This window comes from Callithrix jacchus, chromosome 6 (assembly GCF_049354715.1).
Source record: "Callithrix jacchus isolate 240 chromosome 6, calJac240_pri, whole genome shotgun sequence".
In the NCBI taxonomy this organism is placed as follows: Eukaryota; Metazoa; Chordata; class Mammalia; order Primates; family Cebidae; genus Callithrix; species Callithrix jacchus.
The window spans coordinates 26,879,943-26,906,903 of NC_133507.1; the positions used below are offsets into that span (position 1 = coordinate 26,879,943).

The 26,961-nt window shown below is 42.6% G+C and overlaps 1 protein-coding gene and 1 pseudogene across 1 annotated transcript in view; both read right to left on the reverse strand.

Moving 5' to 3' along the window:
* The window catches only part of ABHD17C (abhydrolase domain containing 17C, depalmitoylase), a 57,197-nt gene that overhangs the window by 15,621 nt on the left and 14,615 nt on the right, over window positions 1-26,961 (reverse strand). The window lies entirely within an intron of this gene.
* Window positions 6,757-6,889, reverse strand: LOC118154843 (U4 spliceosomal RNA; annotated as a pseudogene).

Below are 26,961 nucleotides of genomic sequence, written 5' to 3' on the forward strand. Positions count from 1 at the left end.
TCCCACTCAGCATATGGGACACACCCCCAAGAGCACCCAGAGGACTTGGCAGCCGTCTCAGGAGCGAGAGGAAGCACTGAGGCAGGAAGTTCCTGCGATGGAGGCTGACAGCGCCAAGAAGATGGTGTCTCATGGGAACCATCACTTATAAGGTTAAAATCTGCTTGTTTTTGTTTTAACGTAAGGCTGGCTTTTCCTTCTATAACCATGAGCAAGCCTGGCCTCCCTGAGACACACTGCATCCTGTTTAAGTTAATGGGCCCTGACTTCGTCCTTTGTCAGGAGCGCTCCCATTTATCTTCAGAGAAGCATGCTTGGCACAGTTCCACTAACTCTGAAGTCAACATTTTAAATATTTCAGAGCTAGAATTCCTAGTGGAAATATCTTAAGACATAGGACAAAGATAAACACAGAAGGTAACGTGAATGTTAACTGAAGGATGAAGTCTGAGAATATTGAGAAATCCTAATGACTTTATAAACTTTAGATAAACATTTAAAAAATAAAAAGTAAACTAGAGCAAAGCTTCAGAATAAAAGGCTGACTATGCAAGGGAAGCCAGTGCGTAAATAGGACCTACCAGAAAACACAGTCGGCCATGTGGAATACTTTCGCCCTCAGGCAAACCTTTTAGCCCAAACTTAACAAGCTTGCTTTATATTTTAATTAGGAGGAAGAGGAGGAAAAAAGCATTAATCACCTAAAATGTGATTATTTTTTCTTAAAATACACCTTTGTTTTGAGGAACTGCAAAAAAAAAAAACCACATTTGTAGATTTAGAAAATTTTTTAGCATTATACTAATTAAAATTTCACAAATACATTTCTACCGATTGTTCATTCCAATGGTGAAAACAAAAATACGTTTTAAAGTATCTGCTGCTTTGGTGCTATTTGAGAAAACATAAAAATGGAAAGGTCAGTGATGTCTGCTGTATATTTTTCCTTTTTCCAATTTTTAACGAATTTGATTAAAAGGGACACTTACATACATGTTCATTATAACCCCTGGAAGTTTTAAAACCTGGGCACAGTCCAGGTATTCTCTCAACAGTGGTTATAAAATAAAACATACCAAATACAGCATTAAACGTAGGCTCAGTCTTCAAGTAACACTGGATGTAAGGAGGGTAAATCGCGTGCTCTTGGGTTACAGGTCTTTGGGAAAATAATGAAGGAAATGAGATTCAAACCAAGAAACAACACTAAAACCAAGTATAAATGTAGGCAACATTAATATTATGGTCAAGTCCACTGAAGTACCGCAAAGAGAATGATGGAAATGGGGACCTCGAAGTCAGAAAAGAACTACAGTTATAAGGTGGAACTTGAAGCCAAGTCAAAGGAGAGGAGATTTAAAACATCAAGAGAAGAAAGGCAACAGCAGTAACCTCTCTCAAAGAGGAGGAGGGAGAGTCTCTTGTGAACACGGGACTGGAGCCTGCCCTAGCTGGAGCAGGGTTTGTGGTTAGGAAGCAGCAGGGGGTAAAAACAAGGAGAAGCCAGAGTGTGAAGGGCTTGGGAATGTGCACAAGGTCCCACCAGGCGGAGGCAGGCGGAGAGTGTGGCAATGGGAAGACGGGCAGTAGGTGGGAAGATGTTTTTTGCAGAAGAGAGTTGCTCACATCCCACATGTATGTAGCAGGCAGAGGGGCGCAGGGAGAGATTCAAAGACAATTCTATAGGTAAATGTTGAGAAAATTGGCACAAATTGGGAGGTTGGGAAGGAGATAACAGGTAGTTGGAATTTTATTTGTTTCAGTAGGAAATTAGTTTGGGAATATACTGAGTTTCAGGGAACTCTAGAACATGCTAAGCAGGGCATAAAAAGTCAACCTCTCAGCGTTAATTATAAAGAAAAATCTCCCTGAAACTGTTTGGATATCTATGCTAAGACCAGTCCCTGAGCTCTCCTCATTCTCTCTCCTGCCAGAGTGCAGTGGAAGACAAGTGGCTGGAAGTAGGAGCCTGGGAAACATCGGTCCAGGCAAGGAGACAGGAGCAGAGCTAATAGCAGAGGCTCTGAAAGGCCCAGGTCCCGTGTGAGAAGATGGTAACATAATGCACAGACTAACAAGGGCATTTTAGGAAAACACAGCTTACGAAACAGCTTGGTGTGGTAGAATACCTGCTAATCAATGCAGCCCTTCCTAAACCTATTCACTCATTTCAATACATATCAAGACATGCTTTATCTAATTTTTGTAAAGCAGCTGCCACCCTTAATGAATGATGCTTCATTCTATCCTAGATGTTTGAAATTCTTTCCAAATAGTGGTTCAGGGAAGGGCTCTCTGTGTCAGGTCAAAATCTACCTTCAAAGGAACATAATTCTTTATAATATTCAAGACTATTCTCTCCTACCATATACCCTTTCTTTGTGTAAAAGCAAAAATACACAAGACCTGACAGAATGACTTCAATTTTTTAAAAATCATCTTTCAGAGGAAAAGCTGTAGTCCTAAATATAAAACCAACTCTCTTTGAATCTGCTACAAGTAAAACAGAATAATTTGCTTGAACTTATCTGAGTATAATTGCACATGAAATCATTCTAATTCATAATGGAGATTCTCTTGGCATTCTGTAATTATTTAACATGTTGGAAAAGCCAGGGAATGCAGCTGTGTCTCTACAACTGCACACACACCTGTTGAAAGGTTAGAATGCCACCTCTCTCAAAGGGTTTTTGAGCAGATTGCACAAGCTGTCACATCTAGGCCAGGTATGGTGGCTCACACCTGTAATCTCAGCACTCTGGGAGGCTGAGGCAGGAAGATCACTTGAACCCAGGAGTTCAAGACCAGCCTGGGCAACATGGTAAAACGCTGTCTCTACCCAAAATACAAAAATTAGTCAGGCATGGTGGTGCACAACTGTAGGAGAAGGATGCCTTGAATCTGGGAGGTGGAAGATGCAATGAGCCAAGATCGCACCACTGCATTCCAGCCTGGGTAACAGAGCCAGACCCTTCTCAAAAAAAAAAAAAAAGAAAGAAAATTCACTAGTCCACTTCCAAGAAACCCAGCTAAAAGTTAACATACAGATTTCATGAATTCTTTATGCTGGGGGGAAAAAAAAACTTTAAAAATTGAATTTAATTGTCAATTTGATTGCCAAGGCTGAAAAATATTTCTTAGAACTAGAAACTCAAGTGTCTCATTTCTAATTGTCATCTCTTTGTAGGATGAGTTAATACAAGAGCTATATTGGAGGAGACACAGATGGTTGGTGCGTTTGCCTGCTTGACACTGACTTGCAAATGACTGTGAATCTGAGACAGCCACACTACATTTAGTTCCTGCACTAAAACTGCTGAATGTTTGCCAGAAGTTCTTGGAGAGTGACTTACTGGGGACAGAGAATGTGTGTGACCTGCTCGGTCCTTCTGGACCATCCTTCTGCCTCCCAGTCCTTGAACTCTAGGTATGAAGGCATGTCCAGGTCTGGGCAATGAGAGTACTGAACCCTCCTGGCCAGAGTGACTGCTTAGGGGATAAGCCTAGGACCCAAGCCTGGTCAATCCCAGTCCTCCCCAGGATGTCTAAACCCTCTTCTGCTGAGCCTGGGGCTCAGACAAAGGTGACACCCTTGTCACCATATAGAACACCTTATTACTACAAGGAAGAAAGCAAAGCTGAGATCGAGCGAGTAAGCAAGCTTGCTTGATGCCATCGTCTGAGGCCCTGCACTCAGACATGTGAGCTTGGAGTCCTCTTAATGCTGGACTAAAATGGATTCTGTAAGCAACCTGGAGAATGTGGTCATGACCATGAGGAGGTGGGGGACAGGGGAGGGAAGATAGAGATTTGCAGGAGACACAAAAGAAGAGTCCTCTCTGCAATCAGACAGCACAAAGTGAATCCAGCTCTGCCTTGCACCCTCTCCTCAGCCATAGAGGGGTAGAGCAAGGCTTGCCTCTGGGACTGCTGCAAGAATTAAATAGGCAGTGAGTGAAACTGCCAGGCTCGGGCAGGCCAGCCTTTTTCTTTTTTTTTTTTTTTTTTTTGAGATGGAGTTTCGCTCTTGTTACACAGGCTGGAGTGCAATGGCGCGATCTCGGCTCACCGCAACCTCCGCCTCCTGGGTTCAGGCAATTGTCCTGCCTCAGCCTCCTGAGCAGATGGGATTACAGGCACACGCCACCGTGCCCAGCTAATTTTTTGTATTTTTAGTAGAGACAGCGTTTCACCATGTTGACCAGGATGGTCTCGATCTCTTGACCTCGTGATCCACCCGCCTCAGCCTCCCAAAGTGCTGGGATTACAGGCGTGAGCCACCACGCCTGGCCAGGCCAGCCTTAATCTTCTCTCCTGCACCTGTAGTCCTGCCCCATCCAGGCTGCTTTCCTGTTTCCGTAAACAGCGGGCCTAGGTGGGCTCAAATGCAGCCCAGGGATACCACAAGGCCACATCTGAACTGAAGCCTGAATGCTGGCCCACTTATTCCATCAGCTCCAGCTCAGCACTGCCCACTCTTGCTGTTTATTCCCTTAAATGTGTTTTGCAAACATTCAAAATGGAAGTATGTTAAACAGACACTCTTCGCTGGACAGACCCCATGAAGCAGCCTTTTGGCCCCTCCTTGATGGCATCTTCAGTTCTGTTCTCTCGGGCCTAATTCTCTCTTTGTGCCTGTCTTTCATTCTTTTTCCTTTTATTCCCTATTTTCCATTCCGCAATCAGAAACATTCCAACTCGCCATCCCGTCCTCATGTTTGTAATCCTAGCACTTTGGGAGGCTGAGGCAGGTAGATCACAAAGTCAAGAGATCAAGACCATCCTAGCCAACCTGGAGAAACCCTGTCTCTACTAAAATTACAAAAATTAGCTGGGCATGGTGGTGCACACCTGTAGTCCCAGCTACTCGGGAGGCTGGGGCAGGAGAACTGCCTGAATCCCGGAGGCAGAGATTTCAGTGAGCCGAGATTGTGCCACTGCACTCCAGCCTGGCAACAGAGAGAGATTCCGTCTCAAAAAAACAAAAAAGTTCAAAGCATCAATTGTGGAAATATACCAAACACAGGATAGAAATGAAAAGGCCCTTAGAGAATCACACAATGGTCCACTTTATTTTATAGAGAAGGAAACTACAGCTTCGAGAGAGGTTACTGTTTTAACCCGAATGGAAACTGCCTGTCAGAGTCTGGGACATGGACTAAACGTGGCGCGCGGTGAACCCTGTGAATGACAGAAGCTGGCAGAAGCATCGCTGAATTGAGGGAGTTAGTGCAGCTTCTGCGTCAGGCACAACTGTCTCAATTCCACCACTGCAGCTGACAAGTCTGGGGCAAGTGGTCCAGTCCTGCTCTGGGTGTCCGTTCTCTTGTGTGTAAAATGGGGCACTGACCTAAAAAGGCTGGTGTGCAGCTGCCCAGTCGCATTAATTATCACCGCCCCATCTTTAGCTCACAGGGAAAAGCAATTTGGAAGGAGTCTGTCCAGAGCACCAGCCTGAGCATCGCAGATGTCAGTGGAGCTTTAAACGTGAACATTCCATACAATGGGTGCAGAGTCTCAGTTTGGGAAGATGAAATTCTAGAGATGAATAAGGGTGATGGCTGCACAACAAGGTGAATGACCTCAATGCCACAGAACTGTACATTTAAAGATGGTTAAAATGGTAACCTTTATGTTATGTCTATTTTACCACAATTAAAAAAAGAAGAGTAAGCATTCCTCTTAAATCTAGCTCATGCTCATTTTCTTATCAGATAGTACCAAGGAAATTTCCAGCTCTCCTGAATTCTAAATGAGATGTTATTATAAAAGTACAAACAATAAACAGTAAAATTTGTGTTTTACTGTAAAATCTCTAAAATCCAAGAGCATTAAAAATTTACCAAAGACATTATACAAATATGTATGTCACTAATGCCGTTCTTCTACAAATCTGGTAGAACATTCTACTCATGATCTATCTCACAGGTTAGGGTCAGGGAAGACTGGGGAAGCTTGGTGGTAATGACAAACCTGGGGTCTTGTAAGAATTCTTTTATTTAAACATGCCGATGTCCTCCCTGTCACGAAGACCTTCCATTACGTCTCCCCCTCGCCTGGATTTTTAAAAAACACAACAAAGGAAAACCACTCCCTGGATAACCACAAGTCTACCGTCCTTTTTCTCTTTTGGAGATGAACGGATTCCCCGAGGGACACCACTTCTGAAAGGAAGCCAGTGCAGTACGTGGAAACATGGAGAGAAACACTTCTTTTAACAGTACCTCTCGTTTGAAGAAAATGGTAACAGAACTCCAGTTTCTATATTTGAACACTCAAGGGCAGCTGTTAAAGGGGTCGAATGCATTCTAAAATATCACCCCAACCCATCTTTCAAGGACATGGGATTTGGGGTTCTGCATGCCAGATCCAGTCCCACGGCCTCCACAGAGTCGACGGGGACTGTATGACTCAGAGGCCTTCCCACGTGGACTCTGCAATTTCCTTCTTCAGACAGTCTAAAATATGGCCTTGAAGTAACTTCAACATTATATTTTCATTAAAATACTATGCAGTGTACAAACATAAGGAAGCAAATCCTACACCCTGATTTATCATCGACAAGCAGCCTTTACTGGCAACTAAACACATCGAGTACCAGGACATTAATAATTTAAAATCCCAGCTAGCCACATGCCATCCTATTCACTTTGCCATCAACAATTACAATATTCTTATAACCCAGTTTTTGGAGTAAAAGGCAATAATTAGAGACCCAGCAGTGTAAATAGCAGATTCCATTTCTTTTGCAGACCACACAAGTCTGTACTATGTGTCATCTGAAATAAGCACGTCACAGGCTTTTTGTCCTGCAAGTCCACGTTTCAATTAGCAATAATCGCGCCTTGGATAAACCTCATTGGCTACGATACTGCCACTGCGCAAAGCTAGGTCCACGTTTTATTCACATTCTCAACCTTGGTGTCTTACATTTATCCTGTCATGCTAATGACTTTTCTTTGGCAGAACATACAATACTGTGTCTCCTCATTTAAATCATTTCAGAAATGGAGAGACCTCATGTAAGCTGCATGCCAACAATGTCTCAAACAGCTACAGAAGCAGAGCTGCGTTTTCATCCCGAAATAAAACTGTTTTGTCATTGCGAAAAATTCAGACTATGACAACATCTAGATGCACGTATCATACAACTAAGGCGCCTCTCCATCCAGCCAGCAGGAACTCAGGGAGGGCGGAGGAAGCCTGGCCTCCAGAAGTGGATTCCATGGTCTCTGCAGGACAGGGAAGCTCCAGACCCCAACCGGTGGTCCCCAGATACTGGGGTTAAAATGCTAAAACAAAGGAAGAGGCTCAAGGGAGTTGTTCTGAGCATGACATTTACTCCATTTCTCTGGGTGAGGCTTATCTGTAATCACCATATGTCTATGCCTAGGTGCTCACTTTGAGTCTTTCTTGTCCCAGATTTTTTTTTTTTTTTTTTTTTTTTTGAGATGCAGTCTTGCTCTGTTGCCCAGGCTAGAGGGCAGTGGTGTGATCTTGGCTCACTGCAACTGGATGCGTGCAGTTCTCCTCCCTCAGCCTCCTGAGGGGCTGGGATTAAAGGCAAGTGACACCAGGCCTGGCTAATTTTTTTGTATTTTTTTAGTAGAGACCGGGTTTCACCATGCTGGCTCCCAGGCTGATCTTGAACTCCTGACCTCAAATGATCCACCCACCTCGGACTCCCAAAGTGCTGTGATTACAGGTATGAGCCACTGTGCCGGCCTCTTTTCCCAGCTTTTAACACAATTCCAGCAGTCACTTCATTCCACATCTGTTTCCCTGGCTGAGTGCTCTCCTCTTTCTAAACCCACTGGACCTCAAACAGCCCTGTCTCTCCAAAATTCTACCTGTGATGCTATTAGGTACTTGAATATATTAAACATGCAAATTCCTTTCCTCGGCCTTAGAATGTTCCTGCATTATTATTTCTAATACATCTGACTCCCTGTTGACAACTTACCATGCTTTTTTAGTTCCCATCAAAGAAAAGAAATGTGGAAAAGGACTATATAATTTTAAAGGCAGTCAAGAATGGTTTTTTCACCCAAAACTTGAAAGCAATCAGAATGATATATAATCTTCTATACAGTATTAACAAATGCTTTCCATGACATTTGTATGCATTTTTTAACATAAAAAGCATGTTTTTCACCCTTTTCTACAACGTATTAGAATTCCTTAGATTGAAAAATGTGAAACAATATGAACAAAATATTTATGAAAATATTAAGATTTTACTAAGATTTCATATCCACTAGTTCTTTGGCACAAAGCACAATTTACGTAAATAAAATAAATATCTGAATTGAGTGTTACATAATAAATACCTCAGTTGAGATTTTTTTCCTGCCCTGCTTGTTACACGCATACATGCTGGCTAGGTTCTCACTGTGAGGCCCCCCAGGAACCAGAAATAGAGAAAGGAAGAATTTATTCCTCCAATGGTTACCAAGCACCCACAAGCTGAAGATACAATAATAAACAAGGAAGACCTGAATTTTGCCCTCATGGGCTTATAGTCTAACAATCTGATGATAAATGCTAATTCTAGTCTAAAATATGAATGGCTGCTTTTAAAGTCTTGCCAGTTCGTTTCATATGGCTGGCACTCATGTGCCTCATCAACTCTTGAGAAAGATATACACTTTAGAAAATCTGTGCTTTAGGCTGGGCATGATGGCTCATTCCTGTAATCCCAGCACTTTGGGAGGCTGAGCCAGGAGGATTATTTGAGCAAAAAAGTTTGAGATCAGCCTGGACAACATAGTGAAACCACATCTCTACAATCCATCCATCCATCCATCCATCCATCCATCCATCCATCCATCCATCCATCCATCCATCCAATCTGTGCTTTTAATAACTAATTTGACTACTGAGGAGGAGATGCCCATTTATCTTCTAAAAAGTGTCAATTTATTCAGACATCAGAAGGCCCTACAGTCTAGTGGTTCACGTGGTTTCATCGACTTAGATGTACTAAAGAAAGGGAGCTCAAGGACTTTGAGCCCACAAGTCACTAGTCCTAAGTCTAATACCCAATAAAAATGCCCATAGGCCTTGAGGTGATTTACCTGCCTTTAGATTTCCTCTCTATCAAGTGAGGGGAAGGGATGAGGCCTGGATCTGCCTCCTCTGGTCCTTCTTAGCTAGTCACTGTCACTTTCTCCTAAAAGCTCAGCCCTAGCAGGTCATAAAGCATGCTTGATTAGGTCAGACCAAAGGTGATTTTCCCAGGGAGGACTGAGGTCTCATCTGCGTGTGAATGGCAGTCCTGGCTCTTAGAGGGCGCCTGAACACCAGGAAGATGCTAGAAACCATTTTGGTGAGTTTGTACGTGGGTGAGTGTACATGCATTTATTCATATAGTCACACTCCTCAATAGCAGGGGCTCACTCTTGTTCATTATTAGAAGGCGCTTGGCACACAACAGAATTAACTATAATAAAGTGATAATGGTGCTTTACATGCCCTTTTTCTAATCCTGCCACCCATTTGTAGGGTGGTATCATGGGCTCCATTACACAGATGAGGAAACTAAGGTTCCTGCCAGGTAGGTGAATTGCCCCAGACCACAACGCTCTTAGGCAGCAGAGCCTGGCTGTGAACCCAGGTCCATGCCTGCCTCTAGAGCTCAGCCCCTCCACGCAGAGCCATGTCTACGTGGAGCCACCAATGATGGCTGCACCCAGGGAGGAGTGGCAGCAGCAATGCTGTGTCAGGGGTGTGGAGGCCTGACAATCCGTCATGGACGTCACCCCAGCCCTTCCCCTAATGCCACACTCACATTTTTAAATGATGAAGAAGCAGAACCTTACTAGAAAACCTCAGAATTCATGGTGCTGCAGCAGTCGGGCCAAAGAACAGCACACATGTCACCAGACTGGTCACTGGCCCCTCAACCTTGGGAACACTCACAGACCCCACTGCGTGCAGCTCCTCAAATATCCAGCTTTGGCCCACAGTCCTCACTGCACTGTTCCCTTTCTTCCCCACCTTTTGCTCACTCAATAAACTGTCTTTATTTCTGGAGACTGATTATATTCTAATTTGAAAAGAATGCTATGCTGTGACACTGATTGTTAGCCAAAGGGCTGAGAGTGGCTCAAAAGAATCCGGACTATGCAAACCTTCTAGGATAGCAAGGCTGGAGAGGGCACACAGAACATTCCTCACCAGACACACACAGAGCCATGCCGTTCCACCTGCCAAACAACCAGATAGTTCGAATTTCTCACCTTAAATTTCTCCAGCAACCAGATACTCTAACATGCCCTCTCCACTGGCTGAACTGCCCTCAGTCTCTGCTTAAATGTACTAAAGTACTGAGTGTCCTGAAGTGATTCAGATCTCTCACCATGTGGGAGAAGGAAAGACTGAAAGTTCAGCTGTTCAAGGACATGAAAAGACATCAGGGTCAGGTCTCCTTAAGAATTCATCATACCCCCTACAACACTTTCAGACAAGTTAACTGTATTTTGTTTTTGAACTTTAAGTTAAATCTTTCTTTCTCCCTGTCATAACCTATTTGAATACAGCTATATATGACCTCTGACAGAACTTATTTCAATTCCCAGTACCAGGCAGCTACAGACACACAGAAGGAACAGGCAATCGGAGGAAAACCACAGACATGTAAAAAGATTTTATGAAATTTAAAAAGGGACCGACCGAAGAATCAAAGTAAATGGAAGCTATGGCACATTCCTTAACCACAATTCAAAGGTTAAGAACAGAAAAAGAAGCAATTAACAGGAGAGAAGGGAAAATCCTTGAAACTGGGGTGGGAGGGGAAGATGCAGAAAAATCTTTTCTAAACCACTCCTGAGTCAAGAGAAATCCAAACAGCAACAACAGCCTATGTAAACAAACAAAAAACGGTGGGGTGCAGTAGTTCACACCTGTAATCCCAGAGCTTTGGGATGCCAGCGCGGCAGGATCGCTTGAGGTCGGGAGTTCAAACCCAGCCTGGGCAACAGAGCAAGACCACATCGCTATAAAAATAAAAATCAGCTAGCCATGGTGGCGCACAGCTGCAGTCCTAGCTACTCAGGAAGCTGAAGCAGGAGGATCACGTGAGCCCCGAAGTTCAAGGCTGCAATGAGTTAGGATCATGCCACTGAACTCCACCATGAGCAACAGAGTGAGACCCTGTCTCTAAAAATATAAATAACTAATCCAAATAAACACATAAAAATATAAAAATAATGACACCAGGTATTAAGAAGTGATGTAATGAGAGTCACCTTGACCATCAAAATAATCAAAGCTATACTAATACTAAACTAGAATGCGAAATTCGAGCTTAAAGACCCTGTAGATAACGGCATACAGCGGGAATTCGTAACTATCCCATGTCTGCACTAGCCCATCACTCTCAGAGAATGTCTGAGGAAGAAGAGACTTCAGATAATCTCCATTCCAAGGGTATGCTAACTCAGAAATAGCAGAGAAAATCTTCTGTATTTATGGACTAAGTGTTCGGGGCAAGTTTTGGTTCGTGATATTATATTCATTTTTGTTTCCTGTTAGACTAGACCCTGATGCCCAAGAGGCGTTCACACCTGTGACTGAAACTCCCACAGACGAAATCGTGTCGGTTAGGCACACTCCCCTGGGGTCTTTGTGCCTCGTCCCTGCAATTCTTTGTTTGACTCTGGTCATTCTGTAAGACACTAGGGTATAAAAACATAACAACAGTGGTTATGAAATGAAGATAACACAGAAGTACTACTTGGTGCAGGATTTAAAAGACCTTTGATGGGATTTGTAATAAGAATTGTCAAAGTAAAGGCACGTCACCTTGTTTTCCTCCACTGAAACCCACCACAAGTAAAAAGGTTCCAAGAAAGGGCCAGGAGCAGAAAACTCCATCCTTGATAAAACTCGGAATGGAAGGAGGAAATGGAGGAGGGAAGAGGAGAAGGAGAAAGAGGAGGACGGGGAGAAAACAGCACAGCATCCATCACCCTCACAGACCCACGGAGCTTGGGGGGCAACTCTACCCAGTACAGACACCAGAGACCAGGCAGCGGCTGACTACAGGAGGCATGTCTAAACCTCTTTGTACCTCCATTTTATTTTTTCAGCCTTATTTATGCTTTTTCCTTACGGGAATTTATCCCCCTTAATATTTTATACATCATTCTAGATGAGATATAAATCAATCATCAGTCAAAAATCACTGCACTGTGTAATTCCCAACTTCCACAGTGACGACCCTGAGTCATTAATAAATTATTACACTGCTGATTTTCTGCTTAGGATGGAAAAGAAATACACAAGATATTTTAGGCCTAGTTCATCACATACTATAAGGTTTTTTTCCTTTTTCCAGGGGTAGGTGTGGTGGGAGGAGACAGGGTCTCACTCTGTTGCCCAGGCTGGAGTACAGTGTCATAATCACAGCTCACTGCAGCCTCAACCTCTTGGGCTCAAGTAATTCTCCCATCTTAGCCTCCCAAGTTTTCGGGATTATAGGTGTGCCCCACTACATCTGGCTAATTTAAAAACATTTTTTTATAGAGATGGGGTTTTGCCATGATGCCCAGGCTGGTCCTGAAGTTCTGGACTTAAGCAACCCTCCTGCCTCAGCCTCCCAAATAGCTGGGATTAACAGGTGTTCACCACCATGGCCAGCTAATTTTTGTATTTTCAGTAGAGATGGGGTTTCAGCATGCTGGCCAGGATGGTCTTGAACTCCTGATCAAGTGATCCGCCAACCTTAGCCTCCCAAAGTACTGGAATTACAGGTGTGAGCCACTGTGCCCGGCCTGAAGATGATTTTTTTTTTTTTTTTAGGCAGAGTTTCACTCTTGTTACCCAGGCTGGAGTGCAATGGTGCGATCTCGGCTCACCACAACCTCTGCCTCAGCCTCCTGAGTAGCTGGGATTACAGGCACATGCCACCACGCCCAGCTAATTTTTTATATTTTTAGTAGAGACGGGGTTTCACCGTGTTGACCAGGTCTCGATCTCTTGACCTCGTGTCCACCTGCCTCAGCCTCCCAATGAAGATGATTTTAAGTTCATTCTGGTCAAAGGCCATCAGGAGGCGGACCATAGTGACAGGCAGATGGAAGTATCTGGTTCACCTCAGCTGCAGGAGGATGATGCCACTGGGGGTGGTCGGATTAGAAAGAACTGAGGCCATTGGCCATGCAGAGCAGCGGCCTCTCTTCCTGCACTGATTCCGTGTGCCCCAGGAAACCTGTGGCAATGTGGCTTTCTTTATGCTTGTACAGAGACAATGTGACTATAACAATGCAAATGTCCCCTTGACCTAATATTTCTCATTGTAAATTAATAAACTATCTATTAAGAGTCACTTAATGTGTACTAGCTGAGTCTGATAAACTGTGGAACACTGATAAGACGGAGTTTCGGAATCCCTAATACAATCCATGGTAAAGTTCCCCTTAAACTATGGTAATTCAACAAGAGCTCATGAGCACAGGCCCTAACAACGTGAGCTGGTCAGTTCTTTCACTATGGAACACCCAGTGAAACTAATCAGGCTGTCAACATTATTAAAACAACAGGACAGTCTCACCTGTGGAGAAGTTCACCTGCAACTGTGCAGGCCGCATTACCAGCAACTCTAGGGAGTACCGTTCACATAGACTGAGAAGTCAGCAGTGATCCCCTGGGTCATGGGACGGGATGCCCTGACACGTAACAGTCTTGGCAGCTCACAATGGAAAATACAGGCTTGTAAAACCATAATTAAAAATATTCCTTTGTGTCATTCAGACAAATGTAATATATACAAACAATGGAATATAGCCACCCCTCAGTATCCTCAGGGGACTGGTTCCAGGATGACAATCCTCAGATGCTCAAGTCCCACAGTCAGCACCGCAGAACCTAAGGATGTCAACAGTTGGTCCGCCGTATCCCCGAGTTGTGCATTGCTTAAATACTGTTATTTTTCATCCAAGTTTGGTTGAATCTGTAGATGCAGAAGCTGACTGTACTACTCAGCCCTTAGAGAGATGAAAATCCTGCAGAATTTTATGCTACATGAAATAAGCCAGACACAGAAAGCAAAGTGCAACATGATCTCACTCACATGTGGCATCTAAATAGGCAACCCCACTGAGGCAGAGAGTAGCATGCTGGTTGCCAGGGTTTAGGTGAGACAGTAATGGGGAGGTGTTGGTCAAAGGGTACCAAGTTTCGGTTATGCAAAATAAATATCTGGAGATCTACTGTACAGGACAGAGTCTATGATTAACAATACTGCATTGTTTACTTGAAAATTCACCAACAGGGAAGATCTATGTAAAGTGCTCTTACCACAAAAGGAAAAACAAAAAAGTGTGGGCAGGAGAAAACTTCTGGAGTGATGGACAAATTCATGGCAATGACAGTGATGCCAGTTTGATGGTTTCATAGGTGTAAACTTCAAACACATCAATTTGTATATATGAAATATCTACAGCTTTTCGTATGCCAATCATAGCTCAACAAAGCAGGTCTTTAAAAAAGATTCCTTTCTCATAGAGAAAATAAAGGGAAACATAAAAAAAAAAAGATTCCTTTGGCTTCTAGTTCAAAATGATCACCTGAGCCCATCTGTTCACTTCTCAACCAATCCAAACACCACTGAAAAAGCAGCATAAAATTAGAAAGAAATAAATCTGCAACAGCAGAGAGAACAGAAGACAGGGAAAAATCGGAAGGCATTTCAGTGCCCCTCTCAGTGACAGAAGGTACATGGAAACAAATCGATGGATATCACCGAGTGAACTCTGCCCAGGACTGCCATAACAGGGCTGCAAGGAAGATGGAAACCAACTCAAAATTAGCATGCAACTAAAATTAGGTAAATTACAGGAAGTCTGAACAGGAAGTTATACAAATCAGACTTCCTTCCCCAGCACAGAGTATAAAGCCCTCCAGGGTGAGCTAAGACTTTCAGTTGGTGCTCTCAAGGAAAGTCATCCCTATTCTGTCACTGGGGGGCCTCTTCCTTCCAGAAACAAAGCCTACCAGAACAAAGAAGGAGGCCCCCAGTGCCCTACTGGCTGCCTGTATCTATCTGAAAGCCCCCAGCCTACGTATCTCTCAGGGGAGAGGCCTGGCAAGGAATGCCTGCTTATACCGCACAGAGGAAACCCAGTCTGGTTACCCAGTCGTCCTCAGTGTAAACTGATGAACAAAAGTAATGACAATGACAACAGCATTTATGGCACAGGTGCTATTTGCCTGGCACAATTCTAAAAGTTTTCCATGTCCTAAATCATTTAATGTTCAATACCTACGGCAGGTGGATATCGTCATTATTAAAGTACTTTACAACAAGAAAATGGAAAAGCCAAAACTCAGCCCAAATCAGAGCCAGAGATCAAGCTCTTTATCACCAAGCTAACCTACCAACATATAAGGAAAGCTAGCAGCATGAAAGACCAGAGTATTTTTCTCAGAGGATACAGAAAGATAAGGGTCCAACATACAGGGCTTTAAAAAAATAAGTATCCTCTTGGATTTATGAAAATACATCCTTAAGAGCAGGATGCTATGAAGAAGTAAAGTCAAGAGTTTAAAAAAAAAGATAAAAAATGATGGGTAAATATAAAATTTAACTCAGAGTCCCAAAAATAAAGTTGAAGAGACCTCTCAGAATATCCAAGTAGACAAAAGATTGAAGAATATGAGAAACAAGGAAAATCCAGAAACCAGTGTAACAGAAGTCATAAAAAAAGAGACCTATGAAAATGGAGGAAAAGAAATTTTAAAAGAAATATTAAAGAAAATCTCTGAGACCAAAGGATCCAAGTCTTCAGTTGGTAAGAGACCCCAGTAAGTATTTAATATAAATTCATAATAATGTTTCTTCTTTTGAGACAGAGTCTCACTCTGTCGCCAGGCTGGAGTGCAGTGGCGTGATCTCGGCTCATTGTAACTTCTACCTCCTGGGTTCAAGTGATTCTCCTGCCTCGGCCTCCCAAGTAGGTGAAATGGCAGGCACCTGCTACCATGCCTGGCTAATTTTGCATTTTTAGGAGAAACGGGGTTTCACCATGTTGGCTGGGTTGGTCACGAACTCAGCCTCCCAAAGTGCTGGGATTACAGGCATGAGCCACCATGCCTAGCCATTAATAATCATTTAAAGACCTTTCCTTGGAACAATTTTTTTAAAACCTCAGAACATAAAGATTAAAAAAAAAAAATCCTAAAAGCTTCCTTAGAAGAAAATCAGGCCATCTTCAAGAAGCCAGAACCAGTCCAGCGCCAGGCTCTGCATTCAAGGTGCTACAGGACAATGCCATGTACATTCCCAGGTCTACTGACCTTCAATCCAGACATGGATCCACAAAATGGCTTCTAGAAAGTTCACCTCCTACATTTCCATTCCTTTAAAGATATTAAGAACTTCCTCCAGCAAAACTAGAAAGAGAACCAAGAAAGAACATGTAGAATCCAGAAAACAGGGGGCTCACGAAGAAAGGGGAAAGGCCTCAGGTGATCCCTGAGTCCTGGACAGGGAAGCAGCAAATTAAAGTGAGAGAAAGGGAAAGCTTCCAGAAGACAAAGGAGGGCAGCTTGCAAAAGGTGGTGTAACAAAGGAGATGGAAACATCTGAGCAAATGACGAAAGCCCATGATCCTTTTCTAAACAAGAAAAAGAAAAGGAGGCTGGTTGCGGCAGCTTATGACTGTAATCTCAGCACTTTGGGAGGCTAAGGTGGGAGGATTTCTTAAGCCCAGGATTTCAGGACCAGCCGGGCCAACATGACAAAACCCTGCCTCTACAAAAAATACAAAAAAATTAGCTGGGCATGGTGGTGTGCGCCTATAGTCTCAGCTACTCTGGAGGCTAAGGTGGGAGGATTGCTGGAGCCTGGAAAGCAAAGGCTACAGTGAGCTGAGATCCGACCACTGCACTCCAGCCTGAGCGATAGAGCAAGACTCTGTTTCCAAAAGAAAGGAAAAAGAAAAGGTGATCACAAAATCCAGGAAATGGAAAGTCTAGTATTAAGAAATCATGATTCAAAGATGAAATTAAACATACAGCAGTTTTTAAGCCATGATGGAGTACACATTTGCCCTAAATCAGAAAGATCTACAAAACATAATCTTTGAGTGGGCTGGAAGCCCTGAAACTACGTGTAGAGGTAAAAATGTTACTCTAGCATAATATCAATATCAATAGTAATGATATTTGCTGATTTTTTAAACTTATAAATTCAAATGATAGAAAGCAATGGAAAGTCACTTGTGACTACCAGAAATAATGCAGATGTTTGCAGCCTTGATACTGTAGCAGTAAAAATTAGGCTGACAGCAAGTGGAAGCTGGGGGCGAGGAAAGGCGGAGACTTCGTGAGACTGTGTGCAAGGGAACAGAAGAAGAAATAAAGCTTAGGTACATTACCTAAAAATCACACTCTCAACGAAGAACCAAAAGTAACTATCGAACACTGGAAATAGTAAAAGGAAGTCTGAAAGATTGGTTAACTATGAAAAATCCTCACTTCTTAGCAGAAAGTCAACTAATAACTGTCTAAAATTGCTCCTGGGTATTAGGAGTCAAGAGGAACAGGGGTGGCTCTTGCTTTTCAGCATAATCTTTTCTGTTTGACTTGTTACACTGTCTGCATACATCATTTAAGTAAAACATTAAATGTTATCATTAAAATGTTACTCATGTCACTTATTACTAAGTCTTCTCACTGGAGAGCTGGTGTATCTTAGAACTAATGACATACCTTACTGTGCTTATCAAGGTATATTCTCCATTAATACCCCAAGGGCATTCCTTCTTTAAAAAAACAGACGGGGGAGTTACCACCCTGCATGTCGCCCGTCATCACTGTATGGGGATATGAAATGCAGGCATTATTCAGAATGAGTCACAAAGTGACACAAAGTTATTATACCTCTCCTCCACCTTACTCTGCCCTTCATCAATCAACCCTGTCTCTTCAGCTGTAGCAAAATGATGCCACTCTATTGGAATGATGCTGCAGTTCTCCGAGTCACCAGAAAGACGATGCTAATTTGCAGTAATTACATTTAAGAATCTGATCTAAAAATCAAGACTGAATATTAATAAGATCAGTGGCAAGGAGATATTCATGGGCAAAGCATGGGGTTTAAAATTACAAGAAGTAGTTGGGTGTGGTGGCTTACGCCTGTAATCCCAGCACTTTTGGAAGCCGAGGTGGGATCACTTGAGGTCAGAAGTTCAAGACCAACCTGGCTAACTCAGTGAAACATCATCTCTACTAAATACACAAAAATTAGCTGGGCATGGTGGCACACACTTGTAATCCCAGCTACTGGGGAGGCTGACCAAGGAGAGTCACTTGAACTCGGGAATCAGAGGTTGCAGTGAACCGAGATTGTGCTATTGTGTTCCAGCCTGGGCAACAGTGTGTGACTCAGTCTCAAAAGTAAAAATTAAAAAATAAAATAAAATTATAAGACTATAGATAAATACATATAATATATATAAATTAATACAGATATTTTAAAATCTTCAAAGTCAGTTAAAAAAATAATAAACTTCAAGCTGGAGACCTGATTTGAAAATAGTTTACGTGTGGGAAAAATTTTTGAAGGCGGATCTTATAATTGATCAAAAGCTTGAAATGAGGCAGGACTTTGATGGGGCTGTTATAAAAGCTTACACAAGCAACATTCAAATCTCAAACAATCCTATGGCCCTAATCTAAATCACCTTCCTGACAACTCAAGCGGGCGTCTGTTTTATTTATTTATTTATTCATTCATTCAAAGAATCAGGCACTTTGCCTGAACTGGAATAGGTTCACAGAGACTCCCCAGGCAGACCTCTGTATTCCATGATAATGGGGCTGCCAGCTAGCAGTTCAGTTAGGCCAGCTGCAACATCCTTAGCAGGACTCCAGTACTCGTGAAATTATGTGAATATTTTATTGCAACCATTTTCAAATTCTGCTTCAGAACATCTTAAGCTTCTCAGGAACCTAGTCCAGGGGAGAAGGTTGAGCTTCCTACTCTGATTCAATCCTAATTCAAATTCTGAAGAAAAATGGTTCCAATTTTTGAAAATAAAGATTTTAAAACCACTGTTAAAATGTATTTTGTAGCTAGGCACAATGGCTCACATCTGTAATCCCAGCACTTGGGGAGGTCGAGGCGGGTGGATCACTTGAGGTCAGGAGTTTGAGACCAGCCTGGCTGGCTAACGTGATGAAAATACTAAAGATACACAGATTAGCCAGGCATGGTGGTACGCACCTATAATCCCTACTCATGAGAATCACTCGAACCTGAGAAGCAGAGGTTGCAGTGAGCCAAGATCACACCACTGTACTCCAAACTGCACAACAAATTGAGTTTATCTCAAAAAAAAATTTTGCTGTAATTTTATAAAATGAATGGAAAAATAGAAAAAATAAAAGTGCTAAATTAATAAGTGCGAGATTCAAACAATATGGATGGGGCAAAGATGAAAAGTATTAGCTATACCAAAGCTCTGATTTTCTTTTTTTTCTCCTATTAAATGCTCACTGGCCTCTGGCTGATAGAGTGTACGTTCAATTTTAAAGGAAAACAAGGACATGTAAAGCACTTGTGTGAAAACCTAGAAATAGATGTAATTTTAAAAACTGTTAATAAAAATAAAAATATAACTAGGAAACCATTTTTAAGTAAGCTTTCAATGAATGGAACCTTCCCCGTAACAAGTCTATCATCCTGCTCAAAGCAGTATTTTTAGAAATGCTTTTATGACAATAGCAGGCTGCTCGTTCATCTTTAGCCCTCATTACCCGGTGAGATGAGGCCATGGGGGAACGGATCCAATACACTGTCCCTTGTCAGACCTCACCTGAACCGTAGGCCTGTCTCAGAAATTCTGCTCAACAGGGATGTCCTCGCAGAGAAGGACAGGGATGGTGAAGAATCCGGGAACACCTCAGACAAAGAATGGTCAAGAGAACTGGGAATGCTCACGCTGCAAAAGATGATTAGGAGAAGAATTTAATCTACCTCAGCCAGGATTTGCTGAGGCTCCACTTCATGTTAGGTTCTGCAGGGAATTCAAATGCCACCCAGACGCCACCTCTGCCCTCATGGAGCTTACTAACCAGCAGTTTCCAAACATCTGACAGGGTGTGAAGTGGAATGACAACCGAGAATTAGGACTGAGGAGAAAATTAAAAGACAGAATGGAACTTAGGCGAAAACACTGCTCTTCTTAGAAGGATTCGACTGTTGGTATTCAAATATTAATTCAGTTATGCATTCAAATAATATTTATTGAGACTGGATGACTATTAATAATATTAATAGAATTCCTGGCCGAGATAAATTCAGAGTTCGGTGGCCAGCCGCCTGGGTATTCAAGGGTGTTTGTGGGGGCGGGGGGTGGGAAGCAAGACAGGGACCATAGGGTTAGAGGTAAATTATTATTTCCCTAGAAATGAGGCTTATTTATTACATCGTTCAAACAAACACAAAAGCTAAACAAACATAAATTGCTAACAGGCCATTAAACTGTATCAATAACCTAAGATTAGAGTCAAATTTTGCACTTGACATTAGCATATTTAAAAAAAAAAATTTTAAACATCTTGAATCAAGTATGAGTTACACTAAATGAGTAAATCCTATACTTCTAGTTTTCATACACTTGCAAACTGTCCCACCCGTCCTCCTCCAGTAAAAATAGGGAAGTGATCTGGGTTGCCAAATAAAATACTTTTAAAGACTATTTGAAGAACAAAAAGCAGAAGAGGCAAAAACGTCAGAATACTGGAGCTGCTAAATAGATTTGGCTTCAAGGATCTGTTGTTTTCGTTTTTCCTGTTTTTCTGTGGATAAGTAAAAATGTCTTCCTGCACCATGCACTGGCATGAAGGATCCACTGGATCACCTCAAATCTACTGTCCCTTCCGAGGATCATCTGACTGTATACTGTAATGGTTTTCCTAGCAATAGAGGAGCTAAAACCGTACAATCCACTCATAAATATAATGGACTTAAATATAATGGACTTTATAGGACATAATATAAGTAAGCAGAGACCATACTCCTTCATCTATCTGGCTATAATTCAAGAAGTCTAAACTTCAGTGGAGTTAAATAAGACAGGAGAGATTTAAGATGATTTTCTTTATTAATGGCATCTTTTTTTTTTTTTAAAGATGGGTTTTTTTTTTTAAAGACCATGTTGGTCAGGCTGGTCTTGAACTCCCGACCTCAGGTGATCCGCCTGCCTTGGCCTCCAAAGTGCTTGGATTACAGGCGTGAGCCACTACGCCCGGCCTATTAATGGTATCTTACACTAGAGATACAATCTACCAAGAAACTTACAGAGGCTCTGGACATGGTTATAGCTCTTCTATTGCCAGGGCCCTCTCATTTTCAGGTGAAAGGGACCTTCTTACTTTGTAGAAATTGTGGCGGACCTACAGACTGGCAAGAATCCATGAAGCAGGAACGTTTCACACAAGGTCACAGGACTTGTCTTACGTGGCTGTCCCTGCAGTCTTGAGACAGAAGCATGTCGGAGCCCAGTCTGGGACTAGGTCAAAGAGCCTTGACCAGGCTTCTGAGCAGCTAGTTACAATCAACAGCCTTTATCCCTGGAGCTTACACATCTCCAGAAAGCAACCTGCAATGATACTCCAAGCTCTTGGAAGATAAGAACCCCCTTCTTTACTTACCTTTTAGAGTTAGGCACGTTGGAGAGACCCCATAAACACATCAGAAGATTCTGACTCCCTGTCTAAAATGATGCAAGTCAGTGGGAAAAACTGGTCCTTGTTTAAATCATCAGGAATAAAATGTTGCTCCAGATTATTTAATACAGGTTATTATGGCTCAAAAAACAATTACAGTGATGTCCATAAGCAGACTGTAAGAATTAAAATTCAATTGCTCTCCATTTTTTCTTAAGGTCAAATAGGGAAAGGCTACATTGCTAGACCATTTGGATACATGGCTTTATTTAGCCTGACAAAAGCATTGCAAAGCAAATGATGAAAGTGACTACTAAGGGCAGCAAGCTAATCCGGGCAACTGAAAACATGCAAAAGTCAAAAGAAATATGTCAAAACCTTGCACTCACTAGTTAACACACATGTAGGCTGCATAGAACCGCTCTTAGGAGCCAAGAGAGTCTATGTGAAACTGCTTCGAAGATCACAAACCCACTTAGAAATAGGTGGGTTGCTATTCTTCAAATCTTTGAAAGCTCTCTACTACTATAAATTCATTCATATCTTTCCCTCATTTCTTTCAGTTTTGTAAAAATGTATTCTATCCGATTTACATGTAAGCACTTTGCAAACACTCATTTACTATGAATAACAATCCTACTATATTCACAATTATCATTTCCCCACTTTACAGAAGAGGAAACTGAGACACAGGGATTAAACCATGCAGGCAGGATTCGAACCCAGGTGATCTGGCTCTACTGACCTTGCTCTTAACCCAGCCCCACCTACAGTTATCCAGCTGTTTACTAATCTTCCTCTTATCAGAATCCACAATAAAAAGTGGTAAAAGAGTCAGAACTACCCAATCCAAATGGTCAGAGGAATCCGAATGGCCACTGCAATTCTTTCCTTTCTTTCAATTGATTTCCAAAGATTCAGGAGAAATTTTCTCTCGTCAGAAAATGGTCAGACAATATAGAATTCCATGGGAGAAAACAATCTCTCTAGGGATATACAAAGTAATAAAATGCAAACTGAGTATTTTGTTTACTGCAGAAGATTATACATAGCACTTAGCCCAACACCTGACATATACCAGGCACTCGATTTGTGGAAAGACTGCAATTTCTAAACATTTTAATTTATTGTCATGTTCTTGATACTATATTTCTGAGGAAAGAAATTCAAAAATATATTAAGTAACAATATGAATCGAGAACACTGGTGTCTAAACTTTTACATCCTTTTTAATAAAAATCAGAGCATGTGCTCTCAATTTGTGTGTGTGTATGTGTATTTTAAAACACTACAAAATCTACAGGAATTGAAAACACAAACACACACACACACACAAATCACAAATATTAAGCCAAAATGTAAGTTCTGGTGTTGTCTTTCTGTACCCCTAGTGTAGGCCTGGAGCGTTTTCTAGATGTCCACGCCCTGCCACCTTAGAAGACTATGCATGTAGTGAACATTTTCTTATTTTAGAGCATGGGATCCAGGGTCAAGCTGCCTGGGCTCAAATCCTGGCTCACCTTTTAACTTGGTGTGACCTGGGACAAATCATTCATCTACCGTGGTCCTGAGTTTCTGGATCTGCGAAATGGAGACAACAGTTCATGCCTCACAGATGCGAGATGATTAAAATTACACAATATGTGAAATGTGCTTAGCATAAAACAAAATGTTCAAGGAACACTGGTTCCACCAGAACTACAACCTTATGCAAACTTTCTACTTTATAAATGGAGACAGGATGGGTGTGATGCCTCCCTCATGCCTATAATCCTAGCACTTTGGGAGGTTGAGGTGGGCAGATCGCTTGAGTCCAGAAGTTCAAGACCAGCCTAGACAAAATGGCAACATCTCTTCTCTACCAAAAATTTTTTAAAATTAGCCAGGTGTGGTGGCCCGTACTTGTAGCCCCAGCTACTCAGGAGGCTGAGATGGGAGGAGCACCTGAGCCTGCCAGGTCAGGAGTGTGATGACCCATAATTGTGCCACTGCACTGCAGCCTGGGTGACACAGCAAGAGCATGTCTCTAAAAAGAAAAATAAAAAATAAAAAGTAAAAAAAAAGTGTGTGTGTGTGTGTGTGTGTGTGTGTGTAGACAATGAGACCCAAAGATAATATAAGACCATCATCCAGGCCACACAGCTGTGTATCTCAATGTTAATAAAAGCCACTGTTCTCCCAGCTCCAGACCAGTGCCCTATTTAAGCAAACCACTAATTCTGGATAAATGGGACACACTCCTGGAGTTCCCTATCTTTCTGTTTTCCTTTCTAAGACTGATTTTGAAAAAAAAAAATGAACAAGACCTCAGTGGCTTTCCTTTGGTAAGTATTTGGTATTAAATTTCTCCACAGCCTCCCTTAACTCTACTCTCATGGTGCAATCCACACTCCAAAAACGGCAGGACACCGTCACCACGGCATGCCAAGGAGAGCGTGGCTCTGCAGCTGGCTCCTCACTGCCTGAGAGCTGCTGTGGGTGGCAAGAAGACACTGCGGCGAAGTCAGAGAGCTATGATTTGTGCATTTCAATGCATGCACATAGTTCCTTAAAAGAGATTTACAAAGTAGTAATAATAGACTGTGGATGGCAGAGTGTGAGTGGAACTGTAGATGCTACAGAATGGTGCAATGTTAACAGTTGCTCCGGTGATGACAGCGCCATGGAATTTATCTTAATAGTTTCTGGATACTGTACATAATTTGAATTTTTTCCATTAGAAAGTTTTGTTTTTAATAAACAACATGGCAAAGTATCAAAAAGACAGCAATGCACAGGTCTCATGGATCTGAGATGAAGCCAATAGACAGGCAGTCAGTAAAACTAGAGAGTTAGAAAAAGCTGTTTAAATTCTACATTCTTCTCGTTATTAAGTGACATTTGAAGTATAGGCAAATCCTTCAACAGTAACAACCACAGTCACTTTGTCCAAGTATTGTAAAAAACATACTAGAATGAGAGGCTGTCAATCCACACGTGGAAGGCTGTACTGCACTGACAGCTGGACACACTCCTCCCCACACAGGACAAGAACAAACATCCCCTCTCCTCTCAGCACTCCTATCACTCTTCTGGGCCCCTACCCACAGACAGGAGGCTGCTCTGCAGAAAATAAGCTTTGACTTCTATACAGAAGGCCAGGCAATTGAAGGATCAATGGCAGGCTGAGGCTGGGACCTCAGTTTCCTGGGCCCAGATGGCTCCTTCTACCCCTCCTTGGATGGGCTACACATTCACACCCATGCCTAGAGAGGAACCTCAGCAGGAAGCTGGGGCTGCACCAGCCACCTGACTGATGCCTCCATTCCAAGAATCAAAGGAGATGAAGGCCCCACATCCTGAACCTGAAAAGAAAGAGCTCTCCATACAAATCCCACCTCTTACAGTGATTCTACCCCCAGTCCTTTGGTACAAGAACTATCGTACTGGGCTCGGGGTGAGTCTAAAGAATTAGATACTACCTCTGTCCTCAAGGAGATCACATTCCAACGGAGGAGTCAGGCATAGTCATCCATAACCAAAGGACCAGAAGATAAGGACTGAAACAAAGGAATAATCAGAACTATGGGAGATAGAGAACGGGAAGTCTGTTTTGCTGGCAAGGGAGACGTGTGAATGGGTGCAGGAGGGCTAATGGATACCACTGTCTGACGGCTGCAGAGAAGCAGGTAAAGATCAAAGCCATGGCATTTTCTTCCTCCAAAAATATACAGGCAGGAAGCAGTCTTTCATTCTACCTAGAACTTTTTAGAAAAGAGCTGCAAACGAAGGGACAAGTCCTAGGAAATACAGACTCCAATTGTTTGCCGCGTTAATTAGTTAGCCTCGCAGTTCTTTAGCAAATGTCACTAAGAGGATAACTCAGAAATAATACAAGAACAGGTTTCAGAAGATCCAATGCCTGTAAAAGTCCCCAAAAGCTGGTCCCATTTTCAGTTCAGAGAGGAAATACAGGGAAACAGACAGGCAGGAGGCATTATGCAAATTAAAACTGTAATCCTCACCACACTTAATCCTGCCAAAGTAATTATGATTTTCTCACATTTTACAAATCAAGAAATACTAGTCCACATCAAGTCAGTAGGAGGTTTTTTTAAAAAATAATCTAGTGGAAGTGAGGAAGTGTGCAGTAATGACAAGACCTCTGGCAAAACTGCAGTGCACAGAACCTCCCTGGGGAAATCTCACACTGCCTGGGGGTGCTACAGCAAGCATGGCGCTATCCTGCTGCTCTTCTGGGTGCTGGGAAGAAACCTCGGGGGAAATCAGCGATCACTCTCCAGACACAGAAAGTAACCAAAGAGCCACAGCCCCAACCTGATGTCAGGATGCTCTCTCCTAGAGAAACCTGTCACTCAGTGATTCATGTGCGCATCTGATCCTCAACACTGGCTTCTTTGAAAGGCATGGTGGCAATGCTGATCAAAGATGCCACGGAGCCAGATGAGCAGAGCTCCTACAGAGTGACTGGCACAGAAGCAGAGGTAGGTCTATCCCAGGAAAAACTGCCAATTCTTTCAGGTTTGTTTTTGGCTTACTTGCCTTTCCTTCTTTGAAGGGAGAATTCCCAAAAATTTATGTCTAGCCAGCCCTCACTCCTGAACTCTAGACTTACATTCTTTTGCTTACTCTGCATCTCCACTTAAAGGTCTGCTGAGCACCTCAAGCTCAACCACACTCCTTGTCTATGTCCTGCCCCAGAATCCTAAGCCACTCACAGCCCTCCCCATCTCAATCGACAGCAACTCTGCCGGGCACGGCGGCTCATGCCTGTAACCCCAGCACTTAGGGAGGCAGAGGCAGAGGCAGGAAGACTGCTTGAGCCCAGGAGTTCCAGCCTGGACAACAGAGTGAGACCCCATTTCCACAAAAAGAAAAGTAAGTTTCAGTTAATGAAAATAAAAGAAAAAAAAATCCATTTCAGTTTCTAGTTTTCCTGTTGCTCAAGCCAAAATCCTTAGAGTTATCCTGGATACTCCCCTTCCCCACTCTGCATCAGCAAATACTGTTGTTGATTCTGCCTTTAAAATACATCCAACATCTCACCACCTCTGCTGCCAACACTCTGGTCCAAGCCACCAGCATCTCTCATCTAAAATACTGCATTTGAATCCTAACTGGTCTCTTACCTTCCTCCCTTGACTTATCAGCCCCTCCAATTTGTCATTAACACAGGGTAACCCTTCTGAAACCTAAGTCAAATCGTGTCACATCTCTACTGAAAGCTCTCCAGTGGCTCCCAGTCCTGCCAACAAAGCCAAAGTCCCCGCAATGGTCTGCAAG